General features: G+C 41.2%; 1 long non-coding RNA gene across 1 annotated transcript; it reads left to right on the top strand.

Annotated features, from left to right (window-relative positions):
• Positions 1-7,197: 7,197 nt before the first annotated feature.
• LOC309369459 lies at positions 7,198-9,706 on the top strand. Its single transcript, XR_014168153.1, has 3 exons — positions 7,198-7,830; positions 8,688-8,787; positions 9,199-9,706. It is a non-coding gene; the product is annotated as an uncharacterized lncRNA (long non-coding RNA).
• Positions 9,707-10,101: the final 395 nt, after the last annotated feature.

The raw sequence follows: 10,101 nt of genomic DNA, 5'->3' as shown, positions 1-10,101 counted from the left end.
CCATGATGTGAATTGCCACCCCAATGACTATGACGAAAATAAATTTATCATCACCTTTTCCTCCCTTACTTATTGGGACGATGTTTATGAAATGGATTTTATTATTTTATATCATTCAGTATTGTCTATTCTGTTGTGGGCCATAGCTAATGCAGGAGTAAAATCGAATTCAATTGGCATTATGCCACATTATATAACATAAAATGCCTTGCTGCAATGAATGCAGCCAGCAATAACTGCCCGTGGTCAAAATCTTATAGGAGAACAAAGCATAATATCAGACAATAAAACTGTGGGGATTAAGTGCCCTCTGTTTTCATAAAGCCAATCTATTTCCCTACCACCTTGATTTCATAAAACACGTCCTTAACAAAACACTACTACTTTTCTCCAGAACACTTTATTTACAGGTTCAATTGAATCTAAAATAATGTGATATCAACAAGGCTTTCTTCACATTTAATGTTCGGTCTTTGTAAGTAACATATGAAGACACCTGCTCAACATCTATTTGAAGAATGGTTCTCTTTGCCCAGATATTTTTCTATTCTGATTTCACATTCAACCAATCACAACAAAGGAGCCAAGTCAAAGTATATCCTCTAGGACTCAACAGACTGCAGTTTGAGAATAACTGTAGTTTGGGGCTGGGGGAAGAGGTGAATTTTGGTAAAACATTCAGGGAGATGTTTGGTGACACTTCAAAGAGGCCCATAGATCTTTTTCACTTTCACTTTTAATATAAGTCCTCAAGCCCCTCACTAGCATCTACCTGGCACTGTATTAACTTAGATTAGAACAAAGACTCTCCTCCCTGAAAGAGAGGGGAGTGGTTGTGGGCGGGAGCCCGAGCACTGCCTAGCGTTGCCCCCTGCCTCCAGCTCACCTGGCTGGTGCTCACGCCCCCCCGGTGGCCACCCAACCAGGTGCCGCAGAGGGGGCGTGTTCAGCAGCCTTTTACTGCAGCGCCAGCCTCTCTCTGGCCTCATTCCTTCCCCATCGTCGTCCCGTCGCGAGTCACCCACCCTCCACTCCCTTTGAGTTAGGGCTTAGGTCATTGGCCTTGCTATGGACCTTAGGTTGGTCGCCCTGGTTGCCCGGGGGGCCTGGTAGGAGTTTTTCCATTTGGCATTAGGCTTTTTGGTTTTTTCGCCTACCTCGTAGCAATCGTCACAACTTTTGTGGTATTGGTGGGTAGGTTAGGCATTGGAATAATGTGTTGTGGTGTGTTGAAGTGCTAGGTGTGGCCATCGCCTATGCCTTCAATTTTTAGGGGTATTCCGTTAAAGGAATCTGGCGGTCGTGTATTCTGTCCGATGCCTGCTTGGCGGGAGGCCATGGCACGACCCTCGGTGACAGCAGGGGTGAGCCTATAGTTGGATTAGCATCAACTGGCTCCACCTACTGGTGAATAAACCCACTTGTTTCGATCCAATGCCTAAGCCAATACCTTTCCATTGCTGTAATCAATAAAGTTGTGGCCTTTTCTAGCCCATTAACCTTATATCACGTGTCCTTGTGTCTTCATTTCACTTCGCCGGGGTCGGGCCCTCGAACCACAACCATAGGCGCGTGTTAAATCACTACATCTCTCACAGGCTGGGGGGTGTATGTTTGCCCGTAACTGGCATAGATTTTATTCTGCCAGTTAGTGTCAGTGACAGGGGGAAATTTTAAAATGGCTGACTCAGTATGGGGCAACCTCCATCCCCTTTCTGACAAGGCTATGGGTACATCCGATGTTCTACCACAGACCTCGACCTCCTGAGTGTGTAGGATTGTTTTGCCCATATAGTATAGCTGCTCTCATCTGTATGGCTAATGCCAGTGTTCCTGTACCAGGCAAGGCCCAAGCACTCTCCCTGGTGTTGTCTTTTCATGCTAGACTCATTTGCATTCTGCATTTACCTCCAGTTTAACCCTTCTCTCCCCGGTGCTGCAATGCCATGGTCCCTCGACCTGTTCAAGTCTGTTCATTCTAGGGCTGTGTGGTATTGCCTGGTGCACAATTTATTTTATTTTATTTTTTTAATCACAGAGGACATAAATATGCAGTTGCTTCCTTCAGCTCTTCACCAAGGCTTAAAGCTCATGGAAGGCTCCATTTTCTGCTGCACCAAGCACATAAATTCTGAGCAACCAATCTGACAGTACTTTCTTGTAACAAGAGTTCTGATTACACTCCAACCCAATTCCTGTCTGCTTGCATTTAGCTCAACATATTTTGATATTATCTGGGGCTTCCTGATGTAAACTGAATTGCCTTTAGATGAAAAAGAAATCTCCAAAGAGAAGGCATACTTTTCACATTTTCAGTGCGAAAAGTTCAATCATCATTCCAGTCTGGCCATGGTATTGTGCATATGAAACAAGCACTGAGACAGAAAACATAAAATTATATGGTGGAGTTAATTGAAAATTATATAGTGGGTTTAATTGAAAACTCTGGAGGGGAAAAAAACTACAACTTGTGCCTTGTACTTTAATTACCAGACACTGGTACTTTGAAAAGGGAATATAGTGAGTTTTTGAAAATTAAAACTTTTATTTTAAGGGAATCACAAACCTACAGATTATGCAATCTGTGGACTTAAAGCTCCTTAACATAACATGGTGGTTTTTAAAAAAAGATTGTACGCTATAAGGCAGTTGCAATGTATTGTAATACAGTGCTGACCTTCAACAAGAGCAACCTGGGTCAAAATCCCTATTCAGCCACATGCATTTCAGTCCTTACAAACAAACAAATATCTGTTTGTTATAGGGTGCCAGTAGGCTATCCATGGCCTGCATGCATCTCACAGTGGTCAATTGCCACCAAACTCACTCCTCACCCGGTGCTCCCTAAGCCCAACAAACAGCTGCTATAGGGGTCAGCAAACCTTTTCAGCAGGGGGTCGGTCCACTGTCCCTCAGACCTTGTGGGGGGCCGGACTATATTTTGAAAAGTAATAATGAATGAATTCCTATGCCCCACAAATAACCCAGAGGTGCATTTTAAATAAAATGACACATTCTACTCCTGTAAAAACACGCTGATTCCTGGACTGTCTGCGGGCCGGATTTAGAAGGCGATTGGGCTGGATCTGGTCCCCGGGCCACAGTTTTCCTACCTATGGATTGGGGGGAACACAATTTACATGGGAAGACGGGTACATTCCCTATCTGTTCCATGCATCAATCACTGGGGAAGGAAGAAGTTGATGATGGGATAGCCCTCATTGCTAAAAAGTTACCCACCCCTGCTATAGGGGATTAAAAGCCGTGACAACAATTCTTTTAAAATGCATTTCTTTATTTTTAGTCAAATTTTGAATTTAGCCAGCAGGGCCTATGAATCTTGTCTTCTTGCTCTACGAATCTTAATTTCCTTTCACAAATAAAGATTCCAAGAGTTGAACACTGATCTAGACAGAAAGAAGTTGGCACATGCTTGGGTCCTTAAAAAAATGGACATCAAATATTACCATTTTCAGTTAGCAACAATCATGCCTTGGGTGTACCTCATTTTGTATCACCTCACAATATGGAGGACAATGAAAGCAGTTGATACAGCCAACTGCATGTTATCAAATGCTGACTAGTGAACATATGACATACATGAATATGTGAACTGGCCAGTAAGAGTCCTTTTTAACAGCCTACAAAAATGAGCTGGAGGGCACAAATGGAAATACTGTAATGGAAATAAGAATGAAATCCTATCTTAGGTACATTTACTCAGACGTGAGTTCAATGGGGCTTGCTTTCAGGTAAGTAGCTATAGCACTGCAGCCCAAGTTTAATATTCCTAAATGAATGCAGAATTATTGGCTATTACATGAAGCATTTTATCTGTTGTTCTCTTTTCTCACAAAAGCGTTCCGATATCTCCAAAATACATCTTTCTTTCAAAGCACTAGAAAACTCATTTTAATTACTGTTTTTTAAAGAGTGAATCTCTTATTAAAGTATGTATAAGTAATTCTAACTAAATGTGACAGGAAAATTGACAAGACTGCACATGTGTGCACATACTACTTTGTGCTATGGAATAATCAATATACATAATTCAGGTCTTATAGTATTTGCTTAATTGATTGGTTCAAAATAAGCTCCAGCAATTGACATTGTAAGTCAGGAAGGGCCTTCTTGGATACATTAACATTGCGTTCTTGGACACCTGTTGAATTCTTCATTTTGTCCTATTGCACAGCACATATATATACAGTGGTACCTTGGTTCTCAAATATAATCCATTCCAGCAGACCGGTTTCCGAAACATTCGAAAACGGAGGCATAGCTTCCCATTTGTTGCAAGAGCTTCTTGTACTCAGTGGAAGCCGCATCACACGTTTGAGTTCTGAAAAACATTCAAAAATGGAAGCATTTATTTCCGGGTTTTTGGCATTTGAGAACCAAAATGTTCGACAATGGAGGCGTTCAGTAACTGAGGTACCACTGTATTCCCATTGGGAGAGGGCTCTTTCTCTGTCTTGCAATTTCCTTCATGGGGCAGAGTCATCATTAAGCATTCTATGGTGCTGGAGAACACCCTCCAGGCCCTAGATATTTGTGAAGATAAAAGGCTTGGCAGGTCAGGAAGTACACAAGGTCAACATTTCACGGGCTGCATGCTCAATGGGAAATGACACTATTCTTAGCAAGATTTAGTTAGGATTAAAACACACATCCCTTGAACATTAATATCTTTTAAGAGAAGTTGTGGTTTCTTTTTTCTCTCATATTAACTAAAAAATGGACTCAGCTACACAGGTCAATTATAACGTTAAAAGGCATTATAAAATGTGACACCAGGGGCGCTGTACATCAATCAAGGTAAATTTGCTTTGAGAACTATATAACGGTTCTTTTCTTAGCGTATTTTTAGATCCGGGTAGTTCTAGCCAATGTTGTCAATAGGCAAGTCACTTCATATAGTCTCACTTTTCATTTCTTTTCTTTTAAACAACAACTTTTGTGACTCTGGCAAGAATGTCTGGTGCATAGTTTGATTTAACAGCAGCTTTTCCTGTTGCAAATTGTAGCTTCAGAAGAAGCATTTTTGCTCAGGACTGCAGAAAGGAAGAAAGTGGTTAAATTGCCCCTCCATATTTGCTGTGATCTCGAGAATTATATTAAAATTAATAGCTGAACTGATGCTGTTTGCGTTTGTTTTAAACCTTGTGCATTAAATGCAAAGATTTGTTCAATGTTATGTCTAGTGCAGCCCTTATGTGAGCCTGACTCAGACTTCCTAAGTACAGTGGTACCTCGGGTTACAGACGCTGGAATAAAAGACAGGGAAAGAGGTGTTGTGAAGTGATGGTAAATTCACCTTCCTGATATGACAAAGCCCATACCAAAGCACAAATGTCTGGGGAGCACTGTGGCTGCCTATTCTTGTGGAGATTGCACTGCTCTTCCATGGTTGTAGAACCATGATAGCACCATAAGAAGCCAGTGAGCCAAAGAGTGGTAATTCCCATATCTGGGAACTGTTTGGCACAAAGGGATTCTGCCTCCCTTGTTTACAAGTACAGTGGTACCTCGGGTTACAGACGCTTCAGGTTACAGACTCTGCTAACCCAGAAATAGTACCTTGGGTTAAGAACTTTGCTTCTTAACAAACAGAACAGAAATTGTGTGGTGACGGTGCGGTGGCAGCGGGAGGCCCCATTAGCTAAAGTGGTACCTCAGGTTAAGAACAGTTTCAGGTTAAGAACAGACCTCCAGAACGAATTAAGTTCTTAACCAAAGGTACCACTGTAGTACTGTAAATAATATAGTTTCTTTGGGAAATGGAATGGAAGAGATAAACTGTTCTTATCCACTTATGTGCCCAGGCACCACATCGCCTGCTGCCCTGTCTCATATAGAGTAACCAGACAAGACAACATACCTCAGGTCAAATAATGCCATAATTTTTATTGATTACATATGTAACAGGTTTGGCATACATATTGGGGAGAACCAGTGACCTCCAGCCTGCCTGCTGGAAGTATTTCCTGTAGGGTCAGCCCAGAAGAGAGAGAGCCTATGACTTACATCAAGTAGGAACACCCTCACAGGATTGCTGCCTTGATGAGTGTTGTGGCCCTGCCTAAGCATCTAGACAGAAGCAACTCCTCCCAAATGCCTATAATGGGGTACCCTTTCCTTCAGAGGGGCAGGCAGAGGCTACAACCTTCTCTCTGACGAAGACCAAGGCTCATCCAATGCCAAACCACCCAAAGTTGTGACAGTTGCTGTGAGGCAGACAAAACCACCAGGCGAGAGCCAACTGGCCTAGTGGGAAATTCTTGCCCGGCCCCAAATGCAGCGAGCAACAAAATTCATAGCAAGCTCAAGCACAGAAAACAGAAATAACACAAAGAGAAGGAAAGAGTAAGTAACAAAACTTACTGAACGCTGTTGTTTTATGAATGTTCTGGAAGAGAGGTCAAGAGACAGATTTGTCTGTGGAGGAGCTGTTGATTTAAAAAACCCAAAAGCAATTATTGGCTGATGGGGAGCTGACCTGAGACAGAACTATAAAGGTGGCAACTGCCATGGAAGCAGCTGTGAAACAGTTATAGGATTTGCATCTTGACAATTCAACAAAGCTCAGAATGAGTGCAGGACTCACAACAAAGGTTTCGGAATCTGGGTGGGTGTTTTCATTGTGGAGGAATGCATTCAGTTTTTGTATGTAAACAGAGAATGCCCCACTGCTATAAATCTTATTCTTTCTTCTTAGGTGATCACTTGTAACCAAGTAAGATTGTCTACACCAGATCCAGCTAAATGCCCAGTTTTCCCTGTAACTTTACACTGGCTTAACTTACTCCAACTTGCTTTATGCCAGGTTCTTGTGCATTGAATCGGTCCCTTAAATATTGTCTCCAGTTATTATTGCTTATTCTTGTGCTTTTCCTATCCAGCTTTGAGTTACCCTGCTCATCAACTAACAACCTCTTAAAGGGTAAAAGGACCCCTGACCATTAGGTCCAGTCACGGACGACTCTGGAGTTGTGGTGCTCATCTCGCTTTATTGGCCAAGGGAGCTGGCGTACAGCTTCTGGGTCATGTGGCCAGCATGACTAAGCCACTTCTGGTGAACCAGAGCAGCACACGGAAACGCCGTTTACCCTCACGCTGGATGTATTTATCTACTTGCACTTTGACATGCTTTCGAACTGCTAGGTTGGCAGGAGAAGGACCGAGCAAAGGGCTCACCCCGTCGCGGGGATTCGAACCACCAACCTTCTGATCGGCAAACCCTAGGCTATGTGGTTTAACCCACAGCGCCACCCGCGTCCCAACAACCTCTTATTCTGGGCCTATAAATTGAGTAACCATGCTGCATATTAAATAACATTTTCATTGAGGATTCCTACTTGCACTAGAATTTAGCTCCAAACTTATTTAGAAAATATAAAAGAAAGCCCAATGGAGAGGAATATTCTCCAAAACACAGCAAGCAGTAATTGCAACAGTGAATGCTGTCTGTACTGAGGTAATAGCACTTTCCAAGTAAATTTTTCACACAAGAATTTAATGGTGACATTAGGGGAATATAATAGGAATTTCTCTCTTGCCAATAGCATCTCCTTGGCAGCTATGCTAAAAAGCTTGTCAGCTGCAGCTATTCAAGTTATATACCACCCAGAAACCTTTCCTCCCTCCTCTGCCGATTATGGACACACAGAGAGAGAGCCATGTTATTTTGCACCCAAAAAGCAACCAATATTGTTTTGTCACAGGCAACACTTGGGATAAGAAAACCATTCTGAGAGCAAGCAGCCCCACATCCTTCCCCATTCTGTGAGAAAGACAATTGTTTAGTGAGCAGAAGAGACTGCAAATAAGGTACACACATATTTGTGTACACTACACAGATATTTGTGTAGTATGCAATGACAACGCTATAGGAAATGCAGAAACAACCACCACCAGCAAACTGCAGAGGTTGCCCCACATTCTGAAACCTTGAACAATAAGGTTTCCAGATTGTGCTACATTCACTGTATGAATGTTGGAGGCCAAGAACCATGAGGCGCAGAGGGCATCATTAGTGGCATAACTTTGCTGCCCATGTGTGGAGTGACACCATCATGTGGGTAACGTAGCTGAGATGATTGTAGGCATTAAGGAGGCTGGAGGTCTCTCTAGCATCTAGGTTTTCCTCTTTGAGAGAAATGTCTCAGTCTGGCCAGAGAGATTGTTCATTACTAAACAGAGGGTATCGCTGATAGCTCTCCACACATGGTGCTGCGACTGTTCCCAGTTGCCCACCAAATGTCCTTGTTGTCGATCTACATTAGATTTTTTCCATTATTCTTATTTGCTGCTTCTTTCAAATGAGCAAATGTGCCTGCTTTATCATAGCAGTAATTTTAAGGAACACTGCACATTAAAACATTGTGAAAATCACTAGAACACATTATGCCAAATCTAGTTTGATGAATAAGCTTTAGGGGAATCAGGCAGTTCCGTGTGAAGCCCTTTCCGTAACACTATCTCCCTCAAACATGCTTTTCTCTTCTTATTTGACGTGAAAGAGATGGTTACGGAGAAAGTATTCATTTAAAATTTTCAGTTTCTAGCTGCCACTTGTGGTCTATTTTGTGTGTGTGTGTACGTGTATGTAGTTAATGATATCATTTAAAAAAATGAAATTGAGCTTTTTGTTAATATGTGGCTTCTGATTGGATTAATTACAACAGATACATTTTCTGGAAACTGGGGACAAAGAAATAATTTGCGTCAGCAGAAGCAGACTATATTTAAAACCTTCTGTTCACATCTCTGGAATATTACTGTTCTGTAAGTATGATATGCCCATATAGGAATAATATGAATAATAATCTTTATATATGTGGGCAGCCTCATGCAAGTAAACTTCTGCTCACTTAAAATGACTCGCCATTATCTTTGGAACACATTTGCTGGGTGGAGATGGAATTTTTTCTACCAAAATCAGTCATGTGTATTTTTACCTACTGTAACATTCTGTTTCTATGAATTTGTGCAAATCAATACTTACCACTTATTTTGTCTTGGCATGATATAGCCATGATCTATTTTGAATCCACTGATTTCAATAAGAAGTAGAAAGAGATATGCTTTCTTCGTTTGAAATCATTAATGAATTAAAGATGCCCCTTTTGTCTTATAAGTATTTAACTTTGACTGCATCATGCCCATATTTTACACTTTGCTGTTTTTGTTCCTTAGTTGGATCCTCAACATCAAATAATAATGAAAATCAAACCCTAATCTTTGGTTGTATTTCCCAGAAAGTTGGACTTTTCTCCTTTAATATATATTTCAATCTGAGAAAACGACATCTCAGCAAAATGAAAACAAATGACAGTGCTATCGCCAACGAGACAATGTATTATTTTAAAATGTATGAAATGGTCCATGCTCTGCCCTATGACAGTTAAGTGTTCAAAATGAGACAGCTAAAAAAAAATGTAGTTAACTCGTTCAAGGAGATATGAAAGTGAGGCTCCTTTATAATGTTCCTCCCTCCTATGTGTAGACAAAGAGGTACAGAGAAGAGAAAACCGTGGATTAAAATAAATGTTCTCAGTGCAGAAAATGAAATGAAGGCAGCAGGCTTTGTGTCAGAAAAGACAAATACTGGGTTTTGGAGGGTTGTTTCAATGTCATTTAACGCACACACATGCACACACAGATGCCATTGGATAACATAATTAATTAAAGGTACTAACAGATGGAAGAAGAACAGTTGGAAGTGAACTTAGAAGCAAGCACTTTTGAGAACATTTGCGCCAATTGGCCTGTAGGCTTCATATTCACTGGGGTTTTCCTCGTTTGAGAGTGTTCAGGATTATAGCTAATGTTTGTAATTACTCGGGAACTGTTCCTAAAACATGTGATAGTTTTAGATCCCTTCTTACCTCCTGTTCCTCTGATAGTGATCTGTCACTCTATTGTAGAAATAGAACTTGTCACACACATTGACACCCTCCGTATGCCTCCAATTGTAAGATGTAAATAAATGTTTCTTTCTTTAATTAACATAGAAAGTTCACCAAGGATTTATAACAAAAAAATATTCATCTTTAACGCTTCTGAAGTTGTAGTGGCAGGGCAAATGTATTAGTATAA

Source organism: Podarcis melisellensis (genome assembly GCF_964234715.1).
Source record: "Podarcis melisellensis genome assembly, chromosome: 4".
In the NCBI taxonomy this organism is placed as follows: Eukaryota; Metazoa; Chordata; class Lepidosauria; order Squamata; family Lacertidae; genus Podarcis; species Podarcis melisellensis.
The sequence above is the reverse complement of the archived record's forward strand: the minus strand, read 5'-3'. Positions and strand labels throughout refer to the sequence as shown.